Below are 14,615 nucleotides of genomic sequence, written 5' to 3'. Positions count from 1 at the left end.
AGGGCCACGGCGGCGGCCCGGCCCCCGCGCGCCCGGGAGGCGGGCCCGGCCGGGGGTGGCGCCCGGCGCGCCCCGCGCCCTCGTGCCGGCCTTTGTTGTGGAGGGTCCCGGGGTGTGCGGCCAACATGGCGGAGGTCAGCTGAGTGCGGGCAGCTGCCGGGGCCCTGCCCTCCCTCCTCTCCCCGCGGCGCCCGGAGGCCCTGGCCGCACCGCGCCGCTCGGCGGGCCTCGGCCTCCGCTCTCTGCCCCCGGACCCCCGGCTGGAGCCGTCCCGGAGGGAGCTGAGCTCTTCCTGCCGCTTTGGCCGGAGGCTTCATTGTGCAGTGGGAGGAATGCAGCCTCCTCCCTTGTTTATGTCGTTAGAGAAGAGAGCGCGTGAACGGCGTGCTGGGGAAGCTCTAGCTTATTATAAACCTGGCATTTCCTAGGGTTCATTTGCCGGGTAGTTTGGGGTCTTGTCTTAACTCTCCCAACTTAAGGAAGTGAATAACCTGGGCTGCACCAATGCGTAGATTCTTTTTCACTGTCTGCCGGTTCTTGGAAAGATACATAATTTGTTTGTTCGGACATTCAGAAAAGTCCAGCTTGGGTGTTCGGAAAATCAGATTGTGTGTAGCTCTTTTGCCAAAGTCATAGAGGCCATGAACAAACAGAGACCATGGATACTGGATATAGGACAGTGTTCTGACTGTCCCTTCCTAGCAGTTGAGCATTTACCTTTGCTTATAGCGGCTGTCAAGGGTAAATTGTTAACTCTTCAGCAGTTGGATGTTGAGAGCACGGGCTGTGAAGTCCGACTGTCTGCTTTGGGTCAAATCCTGTTCCACCGGTTTGTGACCTTGGGCAGATACTTAACTTCTCTGTGCTTCGCTTTCCTTATCTGCAAAATGGGTGTAACGACAGTATCTACCCCAAGCCCTGTTGAGAATTGATGAGATGACTGAAAGCAGTGGCAGGCCCATACTAAGTTCTCAACAAATGCTTACTGTTAAGACTGTTGTTTAATAGCTAAACTTACGAGGTTTTCTTGGCATGATGTGTTGGTATGACGAAAGTGCATAGGCCAGAATTTGTGAAATCAGGTCACAGATGTTTAGTGCTGGGTTTTTTCTTTCAATGCATTTTGTTGTTAAAAAGGACAAGGAGATTTGTATGATAAATTAAGACTTTCTGAGATGGTGGCATTTTGGAAATTGCTATGGCCGGGAATTTGAATGGCGATATCTTTGTGATTAAAAAAATCAAATTGATTAAAATGAGGTCTCCTTTTAGCTAGTTTAGATTTATTGATCAGTTCACTTTCAAGGACTTGAGTTAACCAACTTGGAAAAGTGGGACAGTGAATACTTGAGTGTGTATCTATGGTGGTATCTATGGTGTTACCATCACTTTTAGAAGTTACTGAAGAGCAGAACGTAGTGTGGTGGCAAATGTAATGGTCTGGTAATTTTATCTGGGAGTTGTTGGCTCAAATTATGGTGGAGAGGATTTTAATTAGCTGTTAGGAGGACTTTAGACTGGTAGATCTTGAGACTCAAAAGTAGATTACATAAATTGGTTGTGTAGTGTTTCATTCTGAAAATTTAAATAAAGATACAGATTTCTGTAATCTTGGATGGCTACTTGCAATTATATCCAGAATTTGTTCCCCAAAGTTTATGCCGAACAGTTTTTTTTCGTTATTGGCATTTTTCCAACATAATTTACTAACATTTAATATTTTAAACTGAAATACGTATAATAGATGTGAAACTGATAACTTTTCAGAATAAGTATTCCACAAAGTACAAATTCAGAAACAACTTTAACGCATTTTACATCTGTTAAATATTAATCTATTCCCTCTAAGCTTCGGGAGGTTCTTAGAAAATTACTATAGAGAAATATTCTTTTTTAATATCTGTAATTAAAAAGCATAATTAGGTTAAATTGGAGTTATGAAGGAATTATCTAGCTATGTCAGTAATGACATAGCATAACAAATAGGATTTTCAGTGAGTATGGTGTTTTGAAAACAGATCTTACATAACTAGGGTAACAAAGTTTAGTAATTTGCGAAGTTTTAGGTAACTACTTAAATTGTATTTTTAAGCAGTTGATTTACAAAATTTTTAAAGATTGGAGGTTCTTTGTTTAAAGAGATTTATTACAGAATTTTGTGGAATTTCCATATTCACCTTGTGAAATGTTAAAATCTAGATTTTTTTTGTACAGCCCTCTCTTTCAACAAAATCTATGTGAAATCCCCAGAACCTTCCATCCCCCCCCAAAAAAAAGGGAAGTTTTCCTTTTTACAATAAATACCCTTAATAGTATTCTTCAAAATAGCGGTATTTCTAATGCACTTTAAATGATTTAGTTCCCATGGCTATAGTTACTAGAATATCTGCTGCATAAGGGCAAGAATTGTGTTTTTAATATATATCCTCAGTACCTAGTGCTCAGTAGGTATTTGTTTACTCACCTACTACTGTGCATATTCTAATGACATTCAAATCTTTTTTTTTTTAATTTTTTTATTTTTGAGATAGAGTCTTGCTCTGTTGCCCAGGCTGGAGTGCAGTGGTGATGTCATAGCTTATTGTGGCCTCCAACTCCTGGGCTCAAAGAATTCCCCCACCTTAGCCTCCTAAGTGGCTGGGACTAGGAGCATGTGCCACCACACTGGGCTAATTTTTTAAAAAATTATTTTGTAGAGACCAGGTCAGGTCTTGCCATCTTGCCTAGGCTGGTCACAAACTCCTGGGCTTAAGTAATCTGCCCACCTCGTCCTCCCAAAGTGTTGGGATTACAAGTGTGAGCTACTGTGCCTGGCCTCCAATCTTTTTGCCTGCTGAGATGTAGACCCATATATCCCCTTATGCAGATTTTTTTAATTGACTTTATTTTTTAGAGCAGCATTAGGTTCATAGCAAATTGAGTAGAAGAGACAAGAGATTTCGCATGTAGCCCCTGCCCCGACGCGTGTAACCTCCTCCATTATCAACATTCCCCGCCCAAGTGGTAGATTTGTTATAATTGAGGAACCTACATTGGCACACCATTATTACCCAAAGATTATAGTGGCGTACATTTTATGGGTTTAGACAAATACATAATGACATACATGAATGCTTTCACCACCCTAGAAATCCTCTGTCCTCCACCTATTTATCCTCACACCCCCAACCACTTATCTTCTTTCTTTTATTGTCTCCATAGTTTTGCCTTTTCCAGAATGTCGTATGTGTAGCTGGGCTCTTAAAATATGTAGCCTTTTCACATTGGCTTCTTTCACTTAGTAATATGCATTTAGGTTTCCTCCATGTCTTTATGGCTTGGTAACTCATTTCTTTAGGGCTGCATAATATTCTGTTGTCTAGATGTTCCACAGTTGGTTTATCCATTCACCTACTGAAGGATGTCTTGGTTGGCTTCCAAGTCTTGGCAATTCTGAATAAAGCTGCTATAAACATCCATTTGCAGGTTTTTGTGTGGCCATGAGTTTGTAACTCCTTTGGGTAAATGCCAAGGAATGTGATTGCTGGATCAGATAGTAAGAGTATGTTTAGTTGTTTTGCTGCTGTTTTTTTTGAGACGGAGTCTCACTCCATCTCCCGGGATGGAGTACAGTGGCACAATCTCAGCTCACTGCAACTTCCGCCTCCTGGGTTCAAGTGATTCTCGTGCCTCAGCCTCCTGAGTAGCTGGGATTACAGGCGCCTGCCATCATGCCCAGCTAATTTTTGGATTTTTAGTAGAGGCAGGGTTTCAACATGTCGGCCAGGTTGGTCTCGATGTCCTGACCTCAAATGATCTGCCTCTTAGCCTCCTAAAGTGAAGAGTATCTTTAGTTTTGTAAGAAATTGCCAAACTGTCTTCCAGATTGGCTGTACCATTTTGCATTCCTACAAGCAATGAATGAGGGTTCCTGTTGCTCAGTATCCTCGGCCGGATTTGGAGGTACCACTGTTCTGGATTTTAGCCTTTTTTTTTTTTTTTTTTTTTTGAGACAGAGTCTCACTCAGTTGCCCAGGCTGGAGTGCAACGGTGTGATCTCGGCTCATTGCAACCTCCACATCCCAGGTTCAAGTGATTTCTCCTGCCTCAGCCTCCCGAGTAGCTGGGATTAGAGGCGTACACCACCACGCCTGGCTAATTTTTTTTTTTTTTTTTTTTTTTTAGTAGAGACGGGGTTTTGCCATGCTGGCCAGGTCAGTCTCAAACTCCTAACCTCAAGTGATTCGCACACCTTGGCCTCCAAAAGTGGTGGGATTACAGGCGTGAGCCACTGCGCCTGCCCTGTAGTGGTATCTTACTGTTTTAAATTTGCATTTCCGTGATGACATGTGATGTGGAGCATCATTTCATACGCTAGTTGTTATCTGTATATCTCTTTGGTGGGGAGTTAGTTAAGGTCTTTTTGACTCTTTTTTAGGTTGGGTTGTTATTGGTGAGTTTTTTGTTTTTGTTTTTTTGGAGACAGAGTCTTACTCTTGTCCAGACTGGAATGCAATGGCGCCATCTCAGCTAACTGCAGCCTCCGCCTCCCAGGCTCAAGCAGTTGTTCTCACGCTCAGCCTCCTGAGTAGCTCCTGAGTAGCTGAGATTAGAGGAACGAGCCACCATGCCCCGCTAATTTTTGTATTTTTTGTAGAGACGGGGTTTCGCCATGTTGGCCAGCCTGGTGAACTCCTGGCCTCAAGTGATCTGCCTGCCTCAGCCTCCCAAAGTGCTGGGATTACAGGCGTGAGCCACCGTGTTCGGCCAGGTTTGCATATTTTGGGTAAGAGTTCTTTTTCAGATATGTCTTTTGCAGATATTTTTTCTGTTCTCTATCTCAAAGGTGGCATTGCCTCTCTTCTTCACATTTACATTCATTCCTTCTACCTTTAAGAGGTCTCCTTTTGGTCTCCAGCCTTACAGTCAGTTTTCCTACTGCAGTTTAAGTGAGCTTTCTAATAGGTGAACCTGACTTAAAAGGCTTTCAGTGTAAAGTCGTAAGTTCTTGATATGGTTCGTAAGTACATAGCCTCTCCTGAGCTGGCCTCTCTTGTTACTCCCCTGCCATTTTGGACTTGACTTGCAAGCCCTTCTCATCCTATTAAGCTCTATTATCTCAGCCTGGACATCACTAGCTGAGAAGGTCTTTGTGAACTCCGCATATTGAATTGGATGTCATCTCTGTGTTCCCATAGCACTCTGCTCGGCCCCACTGTAACATATCCTCCTGAATTATAATTTTTCTTTAGTTGTATGCCTCCCCAAATAGACTGTAATCTCTATGACGACTTGGTCATCCTTGTGTCTCAAGAGTCTAGGACTCTTTCTGGAACATAGGTGGTGCTCAGTAAAAAGTTATTGAGTGACTGACTCCACACTGTCCTTATTATACTCTTCTAGCCTTTTCGTTTTGTTTTGTTTTTACCAAGGCACAGTATTTCTTACAGACTTCTCTAGCCTTATTGCCTGTGTTTCCCCTTTGTCCTACCTAGGCCAACTGGGTTCTTTTGTTCCTTGAACACTGCTTTAGCATCTCTGTGCCTTTGGTCATGATTGTATTTAGCCTCTGAAATGTCTATTTTTGCTACTTTGGGTAGATTACTGAACCTCTCTAAGCCTTAGTTCTATTAGTACATGAACAGTTATTAAGTATATTGCTGTTCCCTGCCTCCCCCCCGCCCCCCAGCCCCCAGGTCCTAATGCTAGAGTGTCAGTATAATTAAGTGGCTAAGAGGACAAGCCCTTAAGAGTCAGATCTGGATGTGTGTCTTGGCTGTATCACTTACTAGTTGTGTTTGTGACTTTAAGTTCCATGAGAGCAGGGACACTGCCTACTTCGCATCTAAAAGCACATTGCCTAACACAGCAAGTGTTTATTGTAAAAAGATTAGTTGTTGAGTAAGTTACTTCTCTAAATATTACCACTTACCTTCTAGTGAGGAAAGAAAGAAACAGAATTACAAATTGTGAAGTGTACTGTAAAGGAGTCAAAGTGCTGAAGAGACCAGTGGGGTGGAAGGGAGACCTGGTGTCCAAGGATAAGGAGCTAGCCCTTTGAAGGGGGAAGGAGTACATCTTAGATGGAAGGTGCAGCCAGATAAAGGCCCCATGAAGTAGGGATGAATTTGGACTGCTCTAGGACCTGAGGAGTGTTGCTGGAGCAAATAGGTAGTAGAGAGAGACAGGTTGAAGAACTGTGCAGAGGGAAAGAGAAGAGAGATGCTGTGAAGTGTTAGCTGATAGTAGCATCTGACTGTTGTTCAAGGAGATTCTAGGAGAATACCTAGAGCAATATTAGGACTTTTATTTTCTAAATGTAAACTATTTTGTTGACATTTAGCCTAAATACATATAGAAAAAGTGCTCAAATCATGTGTGCAGCTTGACATTTTCACAAAGGGAACACTATTGTAACCACCTCCCAGATCGAAGAAACAAGGAGCGGCCCCCTTCACAGGAAACCACCTCTTGACTTTTTACACCATAGATTTATTTTGCCTAATTTTGTGCCTATTATGAATGGAACAGTACAGTTTGTACTCTCATTCTTTTGTTGTTGTTGTTGTTGTTCTTGTTTTGAGACAAAGTTTCACTCTTGTTGCCCAGGCTGGAGTGCAATGGCACAATCTTGGCTCACGGCAACCTCCACCTCCCGGGTTCAAGCGATTCTCCTGCCTCAGCCTCCTGAGTAGCTGGGATTACAGGCATGCACCACCACACTCGGCTAATTTTTTTTTGTTTTTAGTAGAGATGAGGTTTTTCCATGTTGGTCAGGCTGGTCTCGAACTCCCGACCTCAGGTGATCCACCTGCCTCGGCCTCCCAAAGTGGTAGGATTACAGGCATGAGCCACTGCGCCCGGCCTGTACTCTTTTATTTCTCTTTGGCTTCTTTCACTCAACATTATGTTTTTTTGTGTGATTAAGGAGTATTACTTGCTTATCCATGACAAAGTTACCAGCTGAATAGCTATGTGTCCTAGTACTTCTTATGTTATTTTATTATTATTTTTATTTTTATTAGAGAAGAGGTCTCACTATGTTGTCCAGGCTGGTCTCAAACTCAAAGGCTTTAGCAGTCCTCCCGCCTCGGCCTCCCAAATTGTTGGGATTACAGGCGTGAGCCACCACACCTGGCCCTTCTTTTGTTTTTTAAGTCTTATTCTTTTCCCTGACCATCTCAAATACTTTCTGACCAGTATTTCTAGAACAATTTTTTTTTCCTTAAATCTTCAGGAGGCTCAGCATGGCGGCTCATGCCTGTAATCCCAGCACTTTGGGGAGGCCGAGGCTGGTGGATCACTTGAGGTCAGGAGTTCAAGACTAGCCTGGCCAACATGGTGAAGCCCTGTCCTTGTCTCTACTAAAAATAAAAAAAAATAGCTGGGCATGGTGTCGTCCCCCTGTTATTCCAGCTACTCGGAGGCTGAGGCAGGAGAATCACTTAACCCGGGAGGCATAGGTTGCAGTGAGCCGAGAGGGTGCCACTGCACCCAGCCTGGGCAACAGAGCAAGACTGTCTCAAAAAAAAAAAAAAGTCTTCCAGAACTTTAGGTTTAATGTTACAGACAAGGTATGACCAGAATAAAGCTGGCAGAAACCTTCCATTAGGTTTGTGGTTGCCCAGTCATGTTTGAACTTTTTTTTTTTTTTTCTTATTCGTTTTTGTTTTGAACAGGGAGTCTGGGCACGTGGAATAAACTAGAAAGAGAAAAACCTTTGGAGAACTAATTATATTTATAAAACAGATCTTGCCAGTGAGAAATATTTTCTTAAGGAGTTTAATGCCAGTCTTGAATTCTGTAGAAAATATTTCACTGTACTTGGTATAGTTATTTATTAGTGTCACATCGACCACCTTGGTCTAGTGATGGTTGATACAGCAAATATAAGTGTATACTAGCTTCTCTGCAAAGACACTGCCTTGGAAAGATTAGTTCAATAATTTGACAAAATGAAGTAATCCTCTCCCTGTTAAAAACTTCTTCCTGGTTTCCTTCCTTTGTATTTCACATTAAATTTTGCTCTTTTGAATTTGGCCAGAGCTCAGGCTTGTTGGGTAAGGTAGCTTTACTTTTAAAAACTTGTCCAGGGCCCTGATTTAGCTTTATTAGGACAACTTCGGATATCTTGTCTATACGGACGTTAATTTTTGCAGACTCTATTCTTTTGAGTTTGTGAGAGGAGGGGAGCTATCATAAATTTTGTTAACTTTTAAAATGTTTAAGATATTTTCAGCCGGGTGTAGTGCCGGGCGCCTGTAATCCCAGCTACTCAGGAGGCTGAGACGGGAGAATTGCTTGAACCTGGGAAGTGGAGGTTGCAGTGAGCTGAGATTGCACCACCGCACTCCAGCCTGGGCGACAGGGCGAGACTCTGTCTCAAGAAAAAAAAAAAAAAAATAAGATTTTTTTATAGTATAAAATAAAATGTTGCCGGGCGCGGTGGCTCACGCTTGTAATCCCAGCACTTTGGGAGGCCGAGGCGGGCGGATCACGAGGTCAGGAGATCGAGACCACGGTGAAACCCCGTCTCTACTAAAAATACAAAAAAATTAGCCGGGCGTGGTGGCGGGCGCCTGTAGTCCCAGCTACTCGGAGAGGCTGAGGCAGGAGAATGGTGTGAGCCCGGGAGGCGGAGCTTGCAGTGAGCCGAGATCGCGCCACTGCACTCCAACCTGGGCGACAGAGCGAGACTCCGTCTCAAAAAATAAAAAAATAAAAAAAAAAATAAAATGTCTACAAAATATGTAGCTTTTTGTAAATAGGCTGGTTTTAAGTTTCCTGTAAGTATCCCATCTATTTGAGGAATTTTAAGAAAAAAAATGAAAGCAAGGAGAAGATCGGCTCTTGAATTCTGTATTTGATATTTTGTAGAAGTTACTAGCAATTCATTAACAGAAAATGTGGAGACGTGATAAAATGTGCACTAAAATTTTTAAGTGTAATATTTTTTATTGCCAATAATTTTATGAAACATTGGAGAGATATAGAAATCCCCCCTCACCCCCAAACTATTATTTATAATCTGATTACTAAAAAGTAACCATCGTGGACATTTTGGTATAGTCTGTGTGTGCTTCACATTTTTTTGTTTTACTCAGCCAAAGATATTTTAAAGTTCGTTTCTTTGATCTGACTTAAATTCTTGTAGTATTTCTCATGATTATCATCTCTAAGAACTATATACGTTTGAACTGTGTACTGTAATTTCAAACGATGGAATTTGTGCTTACAGTCTCTGTTTCTTGCAGTTCTTGATGTTTTGTGTGCCTGTAGTTCAGTGGTCCCATCTCTCTCTGGTTTCTGATTCCAGACTTGCTCTCCGTTTGTCTAGTCCTGCATCTTAAACCATTAAACTACATTCTGCAGTTTGGATGTCCTTTCAGTTTCTTTTCTGTTTCATTACATGCTACATACATGCATACATACATGAAAATAGATACATCAATGTGCATATCTATTATACTTACCTATTTTTTTCTTTTAACCTAAATGAAATTGTAATCTATATATTCTATGGCTTTTTTTCTCCCCCCCATTTTTTTTTTTTTTTTTTTTGAGGTGGAGTCTCGCTGTGTTGCCTGGGCTGGAGTGCAGGGGCCTGATCTCATCTCACTGTACCCTCCACCTCCTGCGTTCAAGCAATTCTCCTGCCTCAGCTTCCCTAGTAGCTGGGATTATAGGTGCCCGCCACCATGCCTGGATAATTTTTGTATTTTTAGTAGAAACAGTTTCACCACGTTGGCCAGGCTGGTCTCCAACTCCTGACCTCAAGTGATCCACCTGTCTCAGCCTCCCAAAGTTGCTGGGATTACAGGCATGAGCCACTGCTCCTGGCCTCTCCCCCCTTACCCCGTTTAAACAGTTGATTCTTACACGTTAGTAAGTCTGATGTATGAGTCCATTTTATTTAAAAAAGGCAGCACAGTATTCTGTTGTATGGACCATATTTAACTGCTTTCTTAGGATAAGGCTGTTTTCAGTTTACTATTACAAACAGGCATCCATACACACCCACTCCTTTGCCAACATTAGAGGATAGACTTTTTAGAGTCCCACTGTGTCGCCCTAGCTGGAGTTCAGTGGCACCGTCGTGGCTCACTGCAACCTCTGTGCCCGGGTTCAAGTGATTATCTTGCCTCAGCTACACTTTGACCTCTTTTGGCTGATTATTTTTGCATTTATCTTTGTCTTTAAATAACACGCCTCTTGTTTCTAGATTTCAGTTTTTGGCTTTCTTTGTTGATTTCCGTTTGTGACTTCAACTCTTCTTGCCCCCATCACATGTGCATACCCTCTCATTCCTACATTCCTAATTTAGTTAGTAACACTGCAGTTTTTTATTTGCATTATCCTGACTATCAAAGTTATTCACAGTTTGAGCCATGTAATAAACTTATTACTTATTTCTCTGCATTTTTTAGTTTTTATTTTGTGTAGGTAATACCTTTTTTCTTCCTTCCTATTTTGGCTTTGTTTTCTTCTGTACTTACTGCTAATGCTACCTCACATTCCTTGCCGCTTGTCTAAATGTTCCATCAGGTTGTTTGGATGCCTTCAGTTGCCCTCTTCTAGCATAAAGTTGTCATTATCTTCAATAGTTTCTTTACCTTTCTCCTAGATGCAGTCTTCTGTTTATTGTAACCCCGTTCTTTTTCTTGGTTACTTCCCTTGTATTTGAAAAGCTTATCTTCCAGGAGCTTCCTAAGAACATATCTAGGGGAGGTAGTATTTTGAAACTTTGCGTCATCATTCTGCCCTCAACACTCTCAGGATAGCTGGGTATAGAATTCTAGGGCATAATTTTCTTTGAGAATTTTAAAAGCATTGTTCTGTTGCTTTCTGACTTTGGATGTTGCTGCCCGAAAGTCAAAAGTTCTTGTTTTCTGATTTATTTATTCACCCAAAAAATATTTATTGGAGCCTGTACTATGTGCCAGGCACTGTATTAAGTTTTTGGGATACATAATTGAGCCAGACAAAAATCCTACCTTCCAATTGAGGACAGGGGGCGCCTATAACAACAAATAAAAAATAATAAGTGAATTATGTAGTCTGTTAGAAGATAATACATTCTTTACTGGGAAAAGAGTAGGAGGCGTGAGATGGGCAAAGATTTAGGAGTACACAGGGGCAGTGGGCAGGGTGCCGCTTGTTATTTTAAATAGGGGGTCTGAGTGAGTGTCATTGAATGTAACAAGTAAAGATTTGAAAGTTAGGGAGTTAGCCACATGGATATTCAGGAGAAAAATGTTTTAAGGCACAGGCCCAAAGGAGCAACCTAGCATTGCCATTGAACAAGGAAGTCAGTGCAGTGAGTAAAGGGGAACAAAGTAGGAGATGAAGTCAGAGAGTAATGGGAACACAGCACCGTATTATATCCTTATACATAATGGCCCCTTGTGGGCTATTTTTAGGATTTCAGCTTTTACTCTAACATGGGTAGCCAGTGGAGGGTGTAGAGCAGAGATTTACATCATCTGATATAAAACGGAGCTGGATTAATTAATTGCTGTGCTCAGAACATATTAGGTGGTGAGGGTGGGAGACATAGCTGGAAACAATGAGACTGGTTGGGAAGATATTGCAGTAATCCAGATGAGAGATACTGGTGGCTTGGACTAGATGGTAGTGGTAGAGATAGGGAGGAATGGTTGGATTCTGAATATATTTTGAAGGGAGGTAAATAAGATTTCCTGACTGTTTTAGATGTTGTGAAAGAGAAGAATCAAGGCTGACTCGAAGGCTTTTGACCTGGGTAACTGGAAGGATGGGGTCTATCAATTGAAACAAGGAAGACTCTGGGTGGAGAGACTTTGAGAGGTGATAAGGAGTTTCTCTTTCGCCATCCCCCTGAAGGGGCAATTGGATTTACAAATCTGGGGTTCCAGACAAATCTGGAGTGTTGTGTTTATTTTTAAAATCTGGGCTGGAGATAAAAATTTTGAAATCCTTAGCATGTTGATGGAATTTAAAACTAGTAGACTGAATGACATCACCAAAGTAACAGTGTACATAAGAAAAGAACATCTTAGGGTGTAAGGGCGGGAGACAAGGATGGAAACAGAGAGACTGGTTTGGAAGATTACAGTAATTTATAGGCAGCTGCAATTTCAATAATTTGGGGAGAAGAGCAGGAATAAAAGGAAGCTGAGGATTGACTGGTGAGATAGGAAAACCAAGAGTATGTGAAGTCGGTGAACAGAATTTATTAGGCAGGAGCCCAGTGATCCATCAACTGTCAGGTGTTGCTGACAGTTCAAAACTTGCAATTTAAATACAAACAGAACCACAGAACCATTGAAATTGAAATTACTGATTCACTAAAATATTGGATACTGTCGGCTGAATTTTAGTCTTAAAACTGCACTGATGGGGTTGACTTACGGTTACGAAATTGACTGTTACCGGGCAGGTTCTTTTTGAGTTAAGCATACCTTAATTGCTCTGTATCATGTGGTCATATGAAATCTTGATTTTTTCACTGACATTTAAGTGCTTTAGTGGAAACCATGATGGCATTTAGGCTTTGCTTCACACAAATGAATTATTTATGTATTAGATCTACCTCAGCTTTTCTCTTTAGCTTGTGTAGAGAAAATAGGACCAACTTACAGCCAGTGTGGCCATAAATATGAATAGAGGCATTTAATTACATGGCTAACAGGTGTATTCAGATGATTCAGAATGTGTTGATACTGTTTTTTAGACTATTAAAAACATGAAAGTAAAATATTAAATTTTTAGAGAAATGCGAACTCCTTGTGAATAGAATCTTAGTTTGAGGGAAATTAGTATAGGTTGTTAATTCTTCTATTACATCCTTAGTTGAAATAACTAAAATGGTTTGGCTAGAGTTTCAGGTGGTACTGCTTATGTCAACACAGATTGTAACTATTTCAGCAGAATATAATTGAATTTTAATAAGGCTCCATGATTTTTTACAAGATGGCATTTCTTTCCTATAAATTCCATTACTTTTTTTCTATTTTACTAGTAAAGAGCCATCAATCAAAATGTATCGGACTCGCTAATGTGACTTTTTACCCTGTTTCTTTAATTTCTTTAGTCTTCCTAGAAATATGCTCTTCTTTTATGCTTAGTTTAGTATCACAAACTATAGATTACTGCTAATTTTGATCTGCTGTAAAAATTTGTGTGTGTGTGTGTCTACATACTTACCTACCAGATTTGTCAGATGTAATGTGAAGTTGAATGTATTGTATGGCAGAGTGTAGAACTAGGTACCGTGAATTTTATAAGTAAGGTTTCAAAAAGCACACCTTAAATGCCAAGATGGAGTAAAAGAGCAAGTGTACACTGGAATGTTTGAGAATTTTGTACCCTGAGAGAATATAAAACATAAGGTAGTAAATGGCTGTATTCAGATAACTAGGTAAATAGTATTTGAATGCTTTTATCTAGACACTGAGACTTGGTTATATTGCACATTAGTTTGTAATCAAGACTGACGTTTCAATAATTTTAATTTCAAGTGTGTTGCTAAAAAGTTTTAAGATTATTTTAAAATTTTAGTAATGTGTGGTATGAAATAAAAAGTTGAAAAAGCCTGTTTGGCCCTCTGCCTGGTTCTGTTGCTCTTCTCTGCTCTTTCCTCTCCATGATACTTACTTTGCTTTGATTTCATGTCTAATGATTTAATGGCAGACTTAGAATATGTGATTCTATCACTTTGATGGAAAGTAAAGGTATAATTTAAAGACTTTAGGAAGTTTATTTTCTTGACACATTTTTGTAAATATGGAAAAGATGTTTTGAATGCCAAATTAAATATTCCATACCAGGGTAAGTAAGGAGAACATACATACTGTTTTTTAGGGTTATTCAAAAGAAGATGAGATTAGAGAAAACAAAACATCTGGCTGTGCTCATATTTATTTCAAGGTACTGTATTGCCCAGGCTGGAGTGCAGTAGCCATTCACAGACACAGTCATGGTGCAGTACAGCCTTGAACTCTTGGGCTCACATGATCCTCCCTCTGCAGCCTCTTGAGTAGCTGAGACTGCAGGCATGTGCCAGCTTGCTCTAACTTTTTTTTTTTTTTTTGAGATGGAGTTTCACTCTTGTTGTCCAGACTGGAGTGCAGTGGCACGATCTTGGCTCACTGCAACCTCCCCCTCCCGGGTTCAAGTGATTCTTATGCCTCAGCCTCCGGAGTAGCTGGGATTACAGGCACCTGCCACCACACCCGGCTAATTTTTGTATTTTTAGTAGAGACAACTTTTCACCACGTTGGCCAGGCTGATCTCAAACTCCTGACCTCAAGCGATCCTGCCAGCCTTGGCCTCCCAAAGTTGTTGGGATTACAGATGTGAGCCACCATGCCTGTCCTTGAAATCTGTTTTTGTTTTGTTTTGTTTTGTTTTTGAGATGGAGTCTCGCTCTGTCGCCCAGGCTGGAGAGCAGTGGTGTGATCTGGGCTCACTTCAAGCTCCACCTCCTGGGCTCACACCATTCTCCTGCCTCAGTCTTCCGAGTAGCTGGGACTACAGGCACCCGCCACCGCGCCTGGCTAATTTTTTGTATTTTTAGTAGAGACGGGGTTTCACTGTGGTCTCATATCCTGACCTCATGATCCGCTCTCCTCAGCCTCCCAAAGTGCTAGGATTAC

At 41.3% G+C, this 14,615-nt stretch overlaps 1 protein-coding gene across 2 annotated transcripts in view; it reads left to right on the top strand.

The window, feature by feature from the left end:
• The window catches only part of SIAH1 (siah E3 ubiquitin protein ligase 1), a 30,120-nt gene that overhangs the window by 5,224 nt on the left and 10,281 nt on the right, over positions 1-14,615 (top strand). The window contains exon 1 of one of the 2 annotated variants that reach the window (XM_032157292.2): positions 4,468-4,765. The exons of the other annotated variant lie outside the window; for it this stretch is intronic. The gene's annotated coding sequence lies outside the window, so the exon portion shown is untranslated. Of the gene's footprint in view, positions 1-4,467; positions 4,766-14,615 lie in introns of those variants that run through there. 2 annotated transcript variants of the gene reach the window in all.

This window comes from Hylobates moloch, unplaced genomic scaffold (genome assembly GCF_009828535.3).
Source record: "Hylobates moloch isolate HMO894 unplaced genomic scaffold, HMol_V3 SCAFFOLD_6, whole genome shotgun sequence".
Taxonomy (NCBI): Eukaryota; Metazoa; Chordata; class Mammalia; order Primates; family Hylobatidae; genus Hylobates; species Hylobates moloch.
This window is presented reverse-complemented; position numbering and strand designations above follow the sequence as displayed.